We start from the raw sequence: 17,348 nt of genomic DNA on the forward strand, positions 1-17,348 counted from the left end.
GCTGAGTAGAGGTTGGAGCACTCAGTGTGGTGATTTGTTTCAGGGTAAGCATGGGTGCAGGTTGGGGATGTTATGCTGATGCTTGTAAACGTGAGTGCCCAGTGGCCAGGGAGGATGTAGCTGTGTGGGAGCAGCAGTCTGGGGTGCATAACTCTGGTGTGTGCTGGTCTAAGTCATGGATCCCTTTGTACATATCCACAGAGCTATGGCAGCAGGTTGGCATTATGCCTTCATGGACTGGGGGGAAGATGTGACCAGCTGTGCAGGTCAGCACTTTCTCAGAGTTGGGAGGTATGGCTGAGAGCTGTGCACATGCTTGGTTCTAGGTCTGCTGTAAAGTGCAGGTCCCAGAGCTGAATGACGTGACTGGGGGCCCGTGCACATGTGTGGGCCAAGGAGTGCAGTAAACTGATGCATAGAGCTCGGGGGTGTGGGGTAAGATTGTGGGACACTATGTGCAGGGGTCAGGGGTAGCCTGTGTATAGAGGTTAGTGCTTACAGCCTTTGTGCACTGCCAACAACCTGCAGAGAACAGGGAGGTGGGGGGTAGTGCTCGGGAGGGGTGCAGGAGAGGTGGATTGGGCTGCACTTGGGGTGGTGGTGTGGAGTAGGTATGTGCACTGGGGGCTGGTGGGGTGGGGGTGCCTGGAGCATGGGGAAGGGGAGCGGGTGATGGGGTTCAGGTGCATGGGGTGTGGGCTGAATCGCTGGTCACAGGGCTGCGCTGGTGAGGGTAGTGTGCCCAAGGAACATGGCCTGGCTTGCTTCCTAGTCCCTGGCTCCTGTCTGTGCACTCCCATGGGCTCTGCACCTCCACACCAGGCTCCAGCTTTCTGTCTCTCAGTTCCTCAACCTCTGTAACCAGGATGCCCTATGAGGTACAGAAGGCTCTCCCAGGTCAGCCACACTCCCAAATCGCCACCTCAGTAATACTCCTGTCCCTTCTCTAACTTTTCCCTGGAGCAGGACTAATCTTGAGCTACTCTATTAGCCATCTTTCCAGAAGTCCTCCCACATGTGGCCTTTTATAACTGGTTTGTCAGTGGATTCTAAGTATTTTTAAACTTTTTTAAATTGTGAAATATATGAACAAAAAAGCAATAAATTTCCAAGTACATTTTATTGAAAGGTTATAGAAAAAATTTTAAAGTTTGGTATGGGTGACAGTTGCGTGGTTTTTCATTTTTCCTTCTAGAAGTTCTAAGACACTGGAGACCAACAGAAATATCAGTATAATGATTCAGCAGTTGTACTCATTTGTTAAATCCTATCTCCTCAGTTATACTCCTCCTTCTCTTTAAATAACAAATATACATAAAAACAATAAATTTCAAAGTAAATTGCAGCAATTAGTTGCAGAACAGATTTCAGAGTTTGGTATAGGTTACAATTCCACAATTTGAAGTTTTTATTTCTAGCTGCTCTAAGGTACCGGAGGGCGAAAGAAATATCAGTATAACGATTCAGCAGTCATACTCATTTGTTAAACCCTACCGTCTCTGTGTAACTCCACCATCATCTTTGATCTTTCTCCCACTCTTGAGGGGTATTTGGGCTATGCCCATGCTAACTTTTTCATGTTGTTTAGCCATTCATTAGTTAACAGACATCTTAGTTGTTTCCACTTTCTAGCTATTGTGAAAAATGCTGCTATAAATATATGTATACAATTTTGTTTTCAATTCTCTTGGGTATACATTTCAGATTGGAATTATGTAATCATAGTGTATAATAATCCTTTTATGTGCTGCTGCATTGAATTTCCTAGCGTTTTGTTGAGGATTTTTGTATTTGTACTTGTTAGGAACACTAGTCTGTAGTTTTCCTTTTGGGTGCTGTCTTTGGTATTAGGGTAATGTGGGCCTTATGGAACAAGTTAGGAAGCATTCTGTTCTCTATCTTTTTGGCAGAGTTTGAGAAGGACTGATGTATTTTATGATAGATTCACCAGAGAAGCCATTTGGTCCTGGACCTTTTTGTTGTAGGAAAGTTTTTTTTTTATTTGTTATAGACCGAATCAAATTTTCTAATTCTTCTTGAGTCAGTTTTGGCAGTTTCTTTATAGGGCTTTATCCATTTCCACTAAGTATCTAATTTTATGGCATGTAATTGCTCATATTGTTCTCATATTCCTGTAAATGTCGCTATTAATGTTCCTACTTTATTGCTGATTTTAGTAATTTGTGTGTTCTTTTGTTCTTGGTCAGTCTAGCTAAAAGTTTGTGAATTTTGTTGATCTTATCAAAGAAACAATTTTTCCCTTTTTTGTTGTGAAAAATAACACACATATATATAAAAGCAACAAATCTCAAAGCACACCTCAACAGTTAGTTGTAGAACAGATTTCAGATTTGGTATGGGTTACAGTTCCACAATTTCAGGTTTTTCCTTCTAGCTGCTCCAAGGCACTGAAGACTAAAAGAAATATCAATTTAATGATTCAGCAGTCATACTCATTTATTAAATCCTATCTTCTATGTTATAACTTCAACTTCACCTTTTATCTTTCTGCCAATCTTTAGGGGTATTTGGGCTATGCCCATTTTAACTTTTTCACGTTGGAAAGGGGTGTCAATAATACGGGATGGGGGATAGAACTAGTTGGTGTTCTGGAGAGGCTTGCTTCCCGGGTTTCAGGACTTATCTGGCCTGGGAACCCATCTGGAGACAAAGAACCAATGTCTGGTTTCATTGATTCTACTGTTTTCCTATTTCACTTAGCTCCACTCCAATTTTTATTTCCTTCCTTCTCCTGGCTTTAGGTTTGCTCTTCTTTTTCTAGTTCATCAAGGTGGAAGGTCAGATTATTGATTTGCGATCCTTCTTTAATGTAGGCATAGGTATGAATTTCCCTGAGCATTGTTTTTGCTTCCTTCCATCAGTTTTTTAGAAATTATTCAAACTGAACAAAAATGGACACACAATATATCAAAATTTGTGGGGTGGAGCTAAAGCAGTATATAGAGGGACATTTATAGCATTAAATGTTTGTATTATAAAAGAAGAAAAGTCTGAAATCAATGATCTTATCTTCCCACTTACAAAAAGATGGCTAAGTAAAGCTAAAGAAAGCAATTCAAAGGAAATAATAACATTAAGAGAAGAAATCAATGATATTGAAAACAGAACAATAGCCAAAAAAAAAAAAAAGCATTGAAACCAAAGGGTTGGCTTCTGAATTAGTTAGGGTTCTCTAGAGAAACAGAATCAATAGGGAACACTCGCAAATATAAAATTTACAATAGTGTCTCACATGACCGTGGGAATGCAGAGTCCAGAATCAACAGGGCAGGCTGTGAAGCCAATGAATCCAATGGAGGGTCTGGACAAACTCCACAGGAGAGGCTGGCCAGCTGAAGCAGGAAGAGAGCCTGTCTCTTCTGAATCCTCCTTAAAAGATTTCCAGTGATTAGATTAAGCATCACTCATTGCAGAAGACACTTCCTTTGGCTGATTACAAATGGAATCAGCTATGGATACAGCCGATGTGATCATGATTTAATTCTATGAGATGTCCTCATTGCAATAGATAAGCCAGCACTTGCCCAACCAGATGAACAGGTTCCACCACTTGGCCAAGTTGACACATGAACCTGACCATGACAGCTTCTTTAAAACAAACTGACACAATGACAAAACTAAAAAGATAAAAAAAAAAAAAAAAGAGTATTGAATAACATGAAAAAAAAACACCTTTCTAAAAAGAAATCTGCACAACAAAATGCTTCACTGGCACATTATAACAAACATTTAAGGAAGACATAACATTTCACAAAGACAGCACAAGAAAATGAAAACTACAAACCACTATCCTTCATGAACATAGGTGCAAAAATCCTCAAGAAAATGTTAACAAATTGATCCAAGATTAAGACACCAGGACCAAGTGGGGTTCTCCAAGGACTATGAAATTGGTTCAGTATTCAAAAATCAATCATAATAATCCACTATAGTAATATTCTAAAGAAAAATCTCACATATCAATTGATGCAGAAAAGTATTTGAAAAATTCAGCATCCATTCATGATAAGAACAGAAAGGAACTTCCAAAAACTGATAAACAGACAACTAATGAAAACTAGAGTTAACATCCTACTTAATGATGAAAGCCTGAATATGTTACCCCCTAAGACTGAGAACAAAGAAAGGATGTGCACTTCTATTTAAAATTGTATTGGAAGCTCTAGCCAGTGTAATAAGGCAAGAAAAAGAAATAGGGTATACAGATTGAAAATTTTAAAATAAACTTTACTTATTTACACACAACCTTATCATCTATGTAGAAAATCCTACTGAATCTACAAAAATGCTTGAAGTACTAATAAAGGAGTTTAGCAGGTTTACAGGATACAAAACCAATATACAAAAATCAATTGTATTTATATATTCTGACAATGAACAACTGGAAGCCAAAGTTTTAAAACAATGCCATCTATAATAGCTCCCCCAAACCCCTAAATATTTATTGATAAATCAAAACATGGGCAGGATCTTATATGTTGAAATCTACATGATATTGATGAAGTAAATCAAAGCAGACACAAATAAATGGAAAGATGTGGTGTGATCAGGGATTAGAAGTTTCAATATGATTAAAATGTCAATAGTCTCTAAATTGAGACAATACAATTCCAGTCGAAATCCTAGCAGGATATTTTTTTGTAGGCAAACTAATTATAAAAGTTACGTGGAATGATAAATGAACTAGAATATCTAAAGCAATTTTGAAAAAAATTTTGGAGGACTCAAACTACAAGATATTAGCAATTATTATAATACTACAGTAATCAAAGGTGTAGCATTGGGAAAGGGATAGACACACAGTTCAGTAGAACAGATTAGGGTCTAGAAATAGACCCAAGTGACTATAGCCAATTGATATTTTTAAGCAAACTTTTACTGAGATTTTTTACCTACTTGTTTTTCTTTCCTACAAAATGAAGATGATAATTGATCTGTGACTGTGTTGTATACTCCTTGAGAGGGGCCAATTGACTTTTTATAAAGGTACAAAGCAATTCAATAGAAACAGGACAAACTTTTTATCAAATGGAACAACTGGGATCTATTTGTGAAAAAAATCCTCAACCTATAATTAGCACTTTATATAAAAAATTAATGCAAAATAAGCCATACACCTAAATATAAGATGTAAAACTGTAAAAGTTTTAGGAAAAAATAAGAAAGAAACTTCATGTCCTGTAGTTTGGTAAAGCATTTTCAGTTATGACACCCAAAGTACCATCAATAAAGGTTTTTGAAAATTGATAAAATGGAGTTCATCAAAATTTAATGCTTTTGCTCTAAAAAAGGCACAATTATGAGAATAAAATACAAGCTACAGACTGAGAGAAATATTTGCAAATCACAAATAGAACAAAATACTTGTATGCAAAACACATAAAGAACTTTTAAAACTCAACAGTAATTTGTCAAGAAAATGATGAAGTAGGAAACTCCAGGGATCCATCCCTCCACAAAAACAACCAAGAGGCTGGCAAAATCTATCAGAATCAAAATTTGCAGAACTCTGGAATCTAGTAAGAAAAAAACTTATGAGAATCATGAGAAGGCTTGGTGGGAAAAGAAGATTCTCCTTTCAAGTAAGAGGACACTGTTAGATTTTTAAATGTCTGCCTACTATTCCCCACAACACAGATTGGTAGATGCCATGAGGATGCGGTCTATATTGTGATGCAATTTGCTAGGGCCAGAAGGAGAATAGGAACCTTATTTTCAAGGAATTGTGGTTGTGGTTAACCTGTCAGGCACCATCTGGAGGGCCTACAGAAGGGGATGGCTTTATTTCGCCTGACTCAGAGTATTACCAGGGTTGGGGCTGGCTACCAGGTACCCTTTGTAGAAGCAATTAAAGGTCAGAATATGGATCACAACAGCCTGGAAGAAGGAACAATAGTTGAGACAACCAACAGATACACTGAAAAGCTTGGGAAGGAAAAGGTTAAAAGAGGAGCTATGTGAAGGAATAATGACTTTTAAGAGCTCATGCATACACCAGGGAATAGAAAAGCCCAGGGCTGAATATATGCCCAGATGGTCTGAGAGACCCTAAGCTTTAATCTCTTTCTAACCTTCAGGACCACATAAGCAAGGAGTAAAACTCAAAGCCAAGTTATAAAGGACCTGACCAGATGTTGAAGGGATGCACAAACAGAAAGCCTATCTGCAAAGACTTGGAGAGATTTATTTCTTTTATTAATTTTTCTCCCTTCCCCTTTAACTCTGGGCATTTGAGGAATTTCTGCCAAAGCATGAGCTGACCACTATGTTAATGAAACACAGAGTTCAGTGGGCACCTATGGCACTAGCCACAAAAGGAAATAAAGAACAACAGTAAAAGTAGCTACTTATGGTGGGCAACTGTTGCTCAGTGGCAGAGTTCTTGCCTGCCATGTCAGAGACCCGGGTTTGATTCTTGGTTCCTGCCCCTGTAAAAAAAATGGCTATAAAAGTAGCTACTTAAGGTAACCACTGAAGAAACAACTAAAAACAATACAGGAAAAAAATGAGATATGAACCAAAGGGTACACTAAAGAAAGAAAGAAATCAGTAATCTAAACTCAAAACTGGAGGATCTAGAAAAAGGAACAAACGAAACTGAAAACTAGCAGCAGAGGGGAAATAATAAGGGTGGGAGTGCAGACGAATGAAATGGAGAACATAAAAAACTGAGAAGAAAACAATGAAACCAAAAGTCAGTTATTTGAAAAGGTCAACAAAGTTGACAAATCTTTAGCTTGACTGACCATGTTAAAAACAGAGAACACAGATTACTAAAATCAGAAATGAAGGGGGGTGGGGGACATTACTACCAAACTTACAGAAATAAAAAAGGGTTATAAACAAATACTATGAAGAGTTGTATGACAGCGAATTGGATAATCTGCATGAAATGGAAGAATTCCTAGGAAATGACAACTACCAAACTGACTCAAGGAGAAGCAGAAAAATCTCAAAAGACCAATAATAAGTAAAGAAATTGAATCAATAATTAAAACTTCCCAAAAGAGAGAAATTGCATTACTAGTGAATTCTACCAAATATCTAAAGGAGAATTAGCAACAATCCTCAAATTTTTCAAATATTTGAAGAGGAGGGAGCACTTCCTAACTCCTTCTATGAGGCCACCATTATCCTGGGACTAAAGCGATATGAAGATATTACAAAAAAAACACTATAGTCCAATATCTCTTTTGAATATAGATGTGGAAATTCTCAACTTAATACTAGCAAACTGAATTCAGCTTCATATTAAGAGAACTATATACATCATGACCAACTTGCATTCCAGGAATGCAAGGTTGGGTTCAACATCCCACAATCAATCAGTTTAATACACCACATTAATAGAATGAAGGAAAAATATCACATGATCATCTAAATTGGTACAGAAACAGAATTTGACATCCTTTCTAACACCATTTCATGACAAAAACATTCAATGCCCGCAGAATAGAAGGTGACAGCCATAACATGTGTGAGGGCATTTATGCAAAACTTATAGCTAAATTATAGTTACTGGTGAAAGACTGAAACTTTTCTTTCTAGGATCAGAGAAAAGACAAGGACACACTGTTTCACCACTTCTATTCAACATAATATGGAAATCCTGATCCATGCAATTAGGTAGGAAAAATAAGTAAAAGTCATCCAATTAGGAAAGAGAGAAATAAAATGATCTCTATTCACAAATGACAATTTTATATAGAGGAAAATCCTAACTAATACACACACAAAAAAACTATTAGCTCATAAATGAATTCAGCAGAGTTGCAGGACACAAGTCAAACACATGAAAATAATTTGTATTTCTACACACCAGCAATGAACAATCCAAAGATGAAATTAAGAAAACAATTCCCTTACAATAGCATAAAAAAGAATGAAATACTCAGGAACAAATGTAATAAAAGATTTTTACACTGAAAACTACAAAGCATTGCTGAAAGAAATGAAAGAGTATTTAATTAATTGGAAAGACATATCATGTTCCTGGACTGGGAAACTTAATATTGTTAAGATTAACATTATACAATATGTCAAAAATCCTGAAAATTCTACAACAAAGCTACTAGAGCTAATAAATGAGTACAGCAAAGTAGTAGACTACAATATCAGCATCCCAAATCAGCAGTGTTTCTAAATGCTAGCTGTGATGGTTAGGTTCTTGTGTTAACTTGGCAAATGATAATGCCCAGCTGTCTGGTCAGGCAAGCACAAGCCTGACTGTTCCTGAAAGGTTATTTCAAGGTGGGTTGATAAACTAGAACACTACCGTATTAAATCATCAGTCGTTGGTTTCATCTGTGGCTGATTACATCTATAATCAACCAAGACATATCTCTTACAATCAGATATTCCAATCATTTAAAGGCTTTTAAGGAAGAAGAATGACACTTTCACTGTGTATTTATTCAGTAAGCCTCTTCTGTGGAGTTCACCCAGACCCTTCATTGGAGCTGTCAGCTTCACAGCCTGCCCTGCAGATTTTGGACTCTTCCATTTCCACAGTTGCATGAGACACCCTTATAAATCTCATATTTACAGATATCTCCCGTTGGTTTTGTTTCTCTAGAGAACACTGACTAACACAGCTTGGTACCAGGAGTGGTTTTTGAGAAACAGAGTCTTTTTTTTTTTTTTTTTACTTTTTTTATTGTATAATATAACATATATACAAAACAAAGAAAGAAAAAAGTGATATTTTCAAAGCACTCTTCAACAAGTAGTTACAGGACAGGTCCCAGAATTTTTCATGGGCTACCATAGCATCATCTCAGATTTTTCCTTTTAGCTGCTCCAGAGCATTGGAGACTAGAAAGAATACATCTTTTTTTATCATCACTTTTTTTTTCTTCTTTGTGAAAAATAACATATACAAAAAAAGCAATAAATTTCAAAGCACAGTGCAACAATTAGTTGTAGAACAGATTTCAGAGTTTGGTATAGGTTACAATTCTACAATTTAAGTTTTTACTTCTAGAAGCTCTGAAATACTGGAGACTAAAAGAAATATCAATTTAATGATTTAGCAATCATATTCAGTTAAACCGTTCATTCTCTGTGTAACTCCACCATCACTTTTGATCTTTCTGTCCCACTCTTTAGGGGTACTTAGGCTACAGCCAGTCTAATTTTTTCATGTAGGATGGTGGGTTCAATAATATGGGGTAGGGAGATGGAACTAGCTGATGTTCTGGAGAGGCTGGGCCCTCTAGGTTTCAGGACTTATCTGGTCCAGGGACCCATAGAAGGTTGTAGGTTTCTGGAAAGTGATCTTACTACATGGAACATTTGCAGAATCTTATATATTGCCCTAGGTGTTCTTTAGGATTGGCTGGAATGGTTTTGGTTGACGTTTGGCAAGTTAGGATAGGTAGCAATGTCTAACTGAAGCTTGCTTAAGAGTGATCTTCAGAGTAACCTCTCGACTCTACCTGAACTCTCTCAACCACTGATACCTTATTTGTTACACTTCTTTCCCTCCTTCTGGTTAGGATGGTATTGTTGATCCCACATGGCCAGGGTCAGACTCATCCTTGGGAGTTGTCTCCCATGCTGCTAGGAAGACTTTCACCCCTGGATGTCATGTCCCTTGTAGGGGAGAGGGCAATGATTTCACTTGTAGAGTTAGGCTTAGAGAGAGTGAGGCCACATCTGAGCAACAAAAGAGATCCTCCAGAAGTAACTCTTAGGCACTGCTATAGGTAGGCTAAGCTTCTCTGCTACATACATTAGCTTCCCAACAGCAAGCCTCAAGAGAAACAGAATCTTAAAAATGGGTTTTTACAGTTGGTTTTCTACTCTGACTAGACTCAGAGGCACTAATGACGCTGTTTTCAATAATCAAGATGGTACTGACAGTACCTGTGGTGAGTTGGCAGAGATACTCAAAATATCACCATTTGATTCTGTCAATTGTACACTTAACTGAGGCAAGGCTCTGGGTGAGAATGTTTTTTAAATCTGTATGGAGTTTTGTGGAATGAAGTGATACAATGATGATGGCTGGTTATTGTTAGATATGCTGGATACAGTGAAGGAAAGAGATGAGCTGAAGTTTCAAATTTGCACCTTAAGTGCATATGAATGATGTAAAAATTTCCACGTTGCACTGAAATAAAATCTTATTTCCTGTGGTCCCAGATTTGAGATCACTGGAAACCAGACACAGAGCCTCATTGTGTATGTAGCAGATTTACAACGTAAACTAAAATCTCCACCTTGCAGGGTGTCTGCTGTTAAAGTAAGGGCTTTGATTGGAATAGACTGGGATCCTAAAACATGGGATGGGATATATGGCTTGATAATGATGGTGATGGGAAGATGGACCCCTGAAATCTGCCAAGCCTTTGCTAAATAGACGTGTAATGGATTGCCCTGAGAAAGAGCTTCCTGACCTCCAGCCTGCCTTGAGGAGACAGTTTCCCAGCCTCCAGTCTGCCCAGAGGACTCTGCCATGCAACTTCCACCTAAAGAGATTAACCCTTCAGTACCTGCTAACCTTGTAACCACCTCCCCTGGGGAAACAGCCCTCACTCCTCTGTCAGGAGCACCTAATCCTGTTTCACCAAATGAAACTGCAATGGAATGCCCTGAGGTAATTGGCTTAAAAGACACTTCTATTTCTTTTCATAACCCATCCCCATCACCCCACTTTTCTTCAAGACCTATAACTTAGACTAAAGTCCCAACAGGCCCAAAAGGTGAGGTACAAGATGTGACCCATGAGAAGGTATGCTATACTCCAAAAGAACTGCATGAGTTTTCCATTCTACATAGGCAGAAATCAGGGGAACATATATGGGAATGGATATTAAGGGTATGGGATAATGGTGAAAGGTATATAAAGTGGATCAAGCTGAATTTATTGATATGGGCCCACTAAGCAAAGATTCTACATTCAATGTTGTAGCTCAAGGGGTTAGAAAGGGCATTAATAGTTACTTTGGATGGTTGGCTGAAACATGGATCCAAAGGTGGCCAACATTACCTGAGGTCACAATGCCAGAACTGCCCTGGTATAATGTAGATGAGGGGATCCAGAGGCTTAGAGAGGTGGGAATGTTAGAATGGATTTATCATGGGAGACCTGCTCACAAACCCCAGGAATGGCCAGGGGTTTCATCTTTCACCAGAACCTTGAGAAATAAACTCAAAATGGATCAAAGACCTAAACATTAGAGTTAAGACCATAAAATTTTTAGAAGAAACTGTAGGGAAATATCCTGTAGGTTTTGTGATAGAAAGTGGTTTCCCAGACCTTACACTCAAAACTCAAGCAATGAAAAAAGAAACAGATAAATCTCCTCAAAATTAAACACTTTTGTTCATCAAAGAACTTTGTCAGGAAAGTAAAAAGGCAGCTTAGTGATAGGAAACAATATTTGGAGACCACAAATCAGATAAATCAACTACAAAAAGACAACTCAATTTTTAAATGGGCAAAAGACATGAACAGACACTTTTCAGAAGAGGAAATACAAATGGCTAAAAGGTACATGAAAAGAAGCACAACTTCATTGATTATTAGGGAAATTCAAATCAAAACCACAGTGAGATATTATCTTACACTCACTAGAATGGCCACTATAAAAAAAAAAACAAACAGAAAATAACAAGTGCTGGAGAGGATGTGGAGAAAGACACACACTTATTCACTGTTAGTGGGAGTTTAGAATGGTGGAACCTCTCGGGGAGGCAATTTGGCAGTTCCTCAGGAAGCTAAGTATAGAATTGCCAGCAATCCTATTACTTGGTAAAAACTCAGAGGAACTGAAGGCAAGGAAACAAACAAACATTTGCACACCAATATTCATAGTGGCATTAATCATGATTGACAAGATTTGGAAACAGTCCAAATGTCCATCAATGGACAAGTTATGGAATATACATATGATGGAATATTATGCAGCTTTAAGACAGAATAAAGTCATGAAGCATGTAACAATGTAGATGAACCTTGAGATATTATGCTGAATGAAATTAGCCAGAAACAAAAGGACAAATATAGGGTCCCACTAATATGAACTAACATTAATGAGTGAACTCTAAGAGTTAATGTTAAGACACAGGTTATCAGGAGAATAGAAAGAGGGTAGAGACTGGATATTTGGAGGTGAAGGAGTACAGACTGTGCAACAGGACTGACTATAAAGATAGTACAATTCTGGAGCAGCTAGAAGGGAAAATCCAGGAGGATAGTATGGTGGCCCATGACAAACTCTAGGATCTGTCCTGCAACTACTTATTGAAGAGTGCTTTGAAAACTATTGCTTTTTTATTTCTTTGCTTTCTGTATATGATATACAATAAAAAAGTAAAAAAAAAAAAAAAAAAGGCTAGCTCTATACTTTCTGATGGTAGCACACTAATACAAGTACACTGAATGAAGCTGACGTGAGCATGGTTAAAGGAGAAGTCTGGGAGCATGTATGACTCCGGAAGGAAAGACCGAGGATAAAGACAAAGATGCTATAACTTAGGAACGCCTAGAGTGGACAATGGTGGTGTTTAAATGTACAAATATAAGAATGTTTTTTTCATGAGGGAGAACAAATGAATATCAATATTGCAAAGTGTTGAAAATGAGATGGTATGTAGAAAAAAATACAATCAATTCAAGCTACGGTCTATAGTTAACTGTAACATTGTACTATGCTTCCATTGACTGTAACAAGGGCAATATGCCAAAACTAAATGACAATAAGTAGGGATCTGGGGAAGGATATGGGATTCTTTGCGGAAGAAAAGGAAATGTCCTCATTTAGATTGTGATGGCACAGGCAGGGCTATGTGATTATACCAGAAACCACTGATGTTTTACTTAGGTTGGATTGTATGATGTGTGAATAAAACTGTTTAAAAATGAAAAAAAAATCAAAGAATAATTCCAGATGAGATATTGATTGAAAGGTGAAAGGGAAATAGTAATATCTTCAATAGCTGAGATGAGCCAGGGAAGAATTTCTCGTTAGAAGACCCTACCACACAAGTTCTGTCTCTCTGACTGCATTGTCTGGCCCTTGAGAGCAAGGCTGTGACCTGGACATTTTGGAGTCTCCCCACAGTACTGTGTACATAGTATGTGAGCCAAAATATTTGTTGAATGAATGGCATTAAATACCATTAAATGATATCTATGTTTTTCCTCTGGGAAAAGTGAAGGACAAGGCCAGGCAAAATAAGAAAGCATGTGTAGGCTACTGATGACAGGGGCTATTTCCTCTCTGCACCAAATCTACTTCTTAACCATCACTCTCCTGTTTACCTAGGGCTCACTTGCTCAGGTTTTTCTCTGCCAAAGTACCTCAGACCCCACTTGCAGTTCCCCAAAACATCTTTCTTCAGACAACATATTCATACTCACAGGTGAATCACCTACCACCCCATCAGGCCTCTAAGGTTTAGAGAGTAGGCAATGGGATATTGAAGAGAAAGTGTGAAATAGTTGCTTCGAACTTCAGAGTAAAACTTCAGAGCAGGGTGAGTGCTCATTTGTGATTTTTAGTCTTTAAGTTAAAGTGAGCCCAGTCAGCACAGCTGGTGAACACAATGCTACTGGAACGGCAAAGTCTAGGGTATGCCCATGGAGTAATGGCTGAGGTAGGGCACTGGAGAAAAACTGAGGGGACTGAAAGCCAGGGTGTAAGAGGATTACTCAATGTACAAATAGAAGTCACCAGGAACAGGAGAAAGATTAGGAAAGGATGATGGTGAGGCAGATGCTAAATTCTTCAATAAATAGGAAGGTGTGGTCAGAAGGTGGTAGATGGCAGCAATTGTGACCACTTTGGCAAAGCCTCTCTGAAAATAGAAGGCGAGATTGTAAAATGAAGAGAGAGGGATGGAAGGCAGAGAATGAACGTGAGATGAGGTGAGCCCTGCTGCCATTGTTAAGCCTTTATCAATTTCATCTGAGGCCAGATGTTTTCCATGCTCCTTACCTTTCAGTTGTAAGAGCCCATTTGGGGCTTGCTCTATTCTATCATCTAGAAATCCTTTTATCTGTAAGCAAAAGAAAGATTGACTAGTGACTTGAGGAGTGTATTTTTCTCACCTAACAAGAAATCTAGAAATCCACAGTCCTAGGATTTGTTCACAGTTCCAATGAGGTCAGGATTCTGGGTTGGCAGGTCAGTAGTTCTCTTGGTCTTTTCCTCATGGTCTTAACATAGCTATTGCCGCTCCTGTAGCATTAGCATTTTTTTTCTTTTTTAGCATGGGCAGGCACCGGGAATCGAATCCAGGTCTCTGGCTTGGCAGGTGAGAACTCTGCCTGCTGAGCCACCATGGCCTGCCCAATAGTGTTAGCATTTTTAAATGTAATTCTGAAACTGTAAGCAAGCTGTGTGTTTAAGTTAGAGTTTCACAGAGGAGCAATATGTAGAACATGCACCCAGGCAGGAATAGGTACCAATTAAGCTATATATTAATCACATTTGTTTGCGTTCTCTCATCTAACACCCCAGATTTGGAGGCACCATGCACCATGTATCTTAGAGGATGTAATCCTAAAGATGTAATAAATAACTGAGATAAGAAGCTAATGAAGTTCTCCAGACTCTTGTTACATGTTACTCCAGATAATTAACTTTCTTTGTCTCTTATGTGTATAAAAGCCATGGGAAAAGCCAGTACAAGGAGGCAGATTTGGGAAGATCCCTCTGCCCTCCCACTGGTGTAAATAAATCTTCTTTTCCTCCATAGCCCATTCAGTGTGTCTGGGCATTAAAGCCACGTCAAAAGATGAACCCAGATTTTGGGGTAAGGTGGGGGTAAGGGTCCCATATCTTTCACTCCAAGCATTACAACCTCACACCAGCAACTCAGAGAAGAAGAAGGTGACAGAAGCAAAAGACTTTTCCTTTTACCAGGAAAGAAAAAATTTTCAAGAAGCCTCTTGGCAGACTTCCTCTTTCATCCCATTGACCAGAACTGAATCACATGGTTATTCCTAGCAGTGGGACAGGCAGCGCAATTATCCAGCAAAGGGAAACAGAGTAGTTATTGTTGGCTTAGCTCCATCACAATTCATTGCCCACATCTGGTTACACTGTTGCCCCACAAAAACAAAAAAAACTGGGGATGTGTTAGAAGAAAGGAGGGTGAGGCTTTGTGTACACAGCTAATAACGCCTGCCACAGTTGGATTTTCAGTCACTTGCAAGTAAAAGATTCCTGGTGCCGCACTTATTAGCTAAAATGGATTTTTTAAAGCAGTGAATTTAAGTGCCCAAAGGGAGTTTTTGTTTTGTTTTGTTTTTTGTTTTTTTTTAACTGAAGGTATGGTTAATTTAAGAGAGAACTCGGAAATAATTATTAGAGAAATGCCTAAATAAGATTGTCCATAGATGGACCCTGGGATCACTGTATCTGAAGGTCTGTGCTTTCCTCCCAATATGAAAACTTTTCTTATTTCTTTTCCTTCAATTCAGGGTATACCCTTCCCTCCCCTAACCACCTCCATTTCACCAAACTACTTCATTTAGGTGCTCCTGCTAGAATGCCTTACCTCTCCTCTACTGTAGCACTTATACACTGCCTTTGTTAAGTACTTTCTTGTCTCTTTAAAAGGAGGTAATACTAAAAGCAAGAATTATGACTTTATTTTATTCATCTCTGGATCTCTGACACCTAAGTAGTATTTTTACCATTAATAAATGAGATGGCAAGGCAAGGCAAGGCAAGGCAAGGCAAGGCAAGCAAGGCAAGGTAAGGCTGAAAGATGCCCCGGTAAAGAAACACCAAGCCCTTGTTGGATGCAGACAGATTATTACTTGCATAGACAGCGAAGGCAAGAGCAGCCAAATGTGTCAACAAGCTTTTGCCTCACACAGTGAAGTGATGACATCAAAACAAAAGGGGACAGATGACTGCAGCATAAGTTATGGGACACTTTTTGCTGATGGGCCAATGTTATGCTGTAGCTATGTAATTTAATAGCCTGCAGCTGTATTCTAAGCCTGGGTAGGGAAGGGGTGGAAAGCCTCATCAGAACCCAGTAAGCAATGAGAAGTTTCTCTTGATAGTCTCCTTGGAAAACAGGAAGTCAAATGGGAAATGGCCTTGTACAACTCCTCACAAGCTTCCCCTGCTCTGTGTTCTGGGATGATCACACAGCCTTCCACCAAGACCTGGATCAGCTGCACTTCAGGTCTTGCCTAGGTGGCTATGTGCAAAGTGGTCAGGCACTGGTGCAAAGCTGTTCCTTACACTAGGGTTGCCTAGAGGGTCATGCTCTGTCCTAACTAGATATTTAAGATGAAACAGGGGCCACCATTCAGGAAAGAGCCCACATAGTGGGGCTCAGAAGGATGGGGTTTCAAAGGGGTGTTGTTGATCCCTGTCCTCAAAAGAGTATATTAGTAAGGAGAAGCTCATTGTGGTCAATTTAGTTTCTTGGAATTCAGAATAATAAAGTATGAAATCACAGGTGAAGAGGTTTTGTGAAATTCTGGAGTATTTTAACATCCCCAAGTATTTTTGATTAATGATCTCTTTTTGTTTTCCTACAAAACACGACAAGACACGAAAACCCTTAAAGAAAAACAAAACGAAACAGCAAAAATGCCTTAAGCTAGTTAGGAGCTATGAAAGCGGGAGAGATTGGGTAGAGCAGCCAAGATGGTTGGTGAGAATGAGTAAGTTGGATTACTGAAGCTTCCTATAAAGAAAGAAGAGACGCCAGAGTCATCAGGAGTTATGGGAAGATGGAATTCTGGTCGCAGTGAAAAGTAATATTGTATTATCAGTTGCTCATTGGCTTGTTTTCTTTTTCAAAGATCCTGAAGAGGGCACTTTGCAGAGGGAACTTTCCCGAGTGAGGGGGAAAACTCAGGCCCAAGAATGATGGAATGCTCCTGAAAGCTTGGATCTGCATTTCCAACACAGACCTTAAATAACAGGGCTTCTTTTGTGTTTTTTTTCTGATGCCTACCCTTTGACTTAACAAAGACAGCAATGTGGCCAACCCATAATTCATTCATTTATCCAATATTTTTGAGTTTTCTCTGTACCAATCAGTCAGCATCTTGGGACTAGGTGGGAATAGTGTGATGAACTAGACAGATAAGGTCCTTTCCCTTATGAGAATTACAGACAAAAACAAAACAAGACCAAAAACAAATAAACAAGATCACTTGTTCTAGTGCTATGAAGGGCTGGGAGGCTAAAGATCCCGGGCCTCAAATAGCTTAAGAGCTGAGAACAGAAGAGGAGCATCCAGGGGACAGACCAACCTAGCTTTTAGGTCATATTCCTTTGAGCTCTCAGCAAGTAACTTACTTCATGCCTCCTTCATAATATTGTGAAAATTAAATGACAATA

Source organism: Tamandua tetradactyla, chromosome 18 (genome assembly GCF_023851605.1).
Source record: "Tamandua tetradactyla isolate mTamTet1 chromosome 18, mTamTet1.pri, whole genome shotgun sequence".
Classification (NCBI taxonomy): domain Eukaryota; kingdom Metazoa; phylum Chordata; class Mammalia; order Pilosa; family Myrmecophagidae; genus Tamandua; species Tamandua tetradactyla.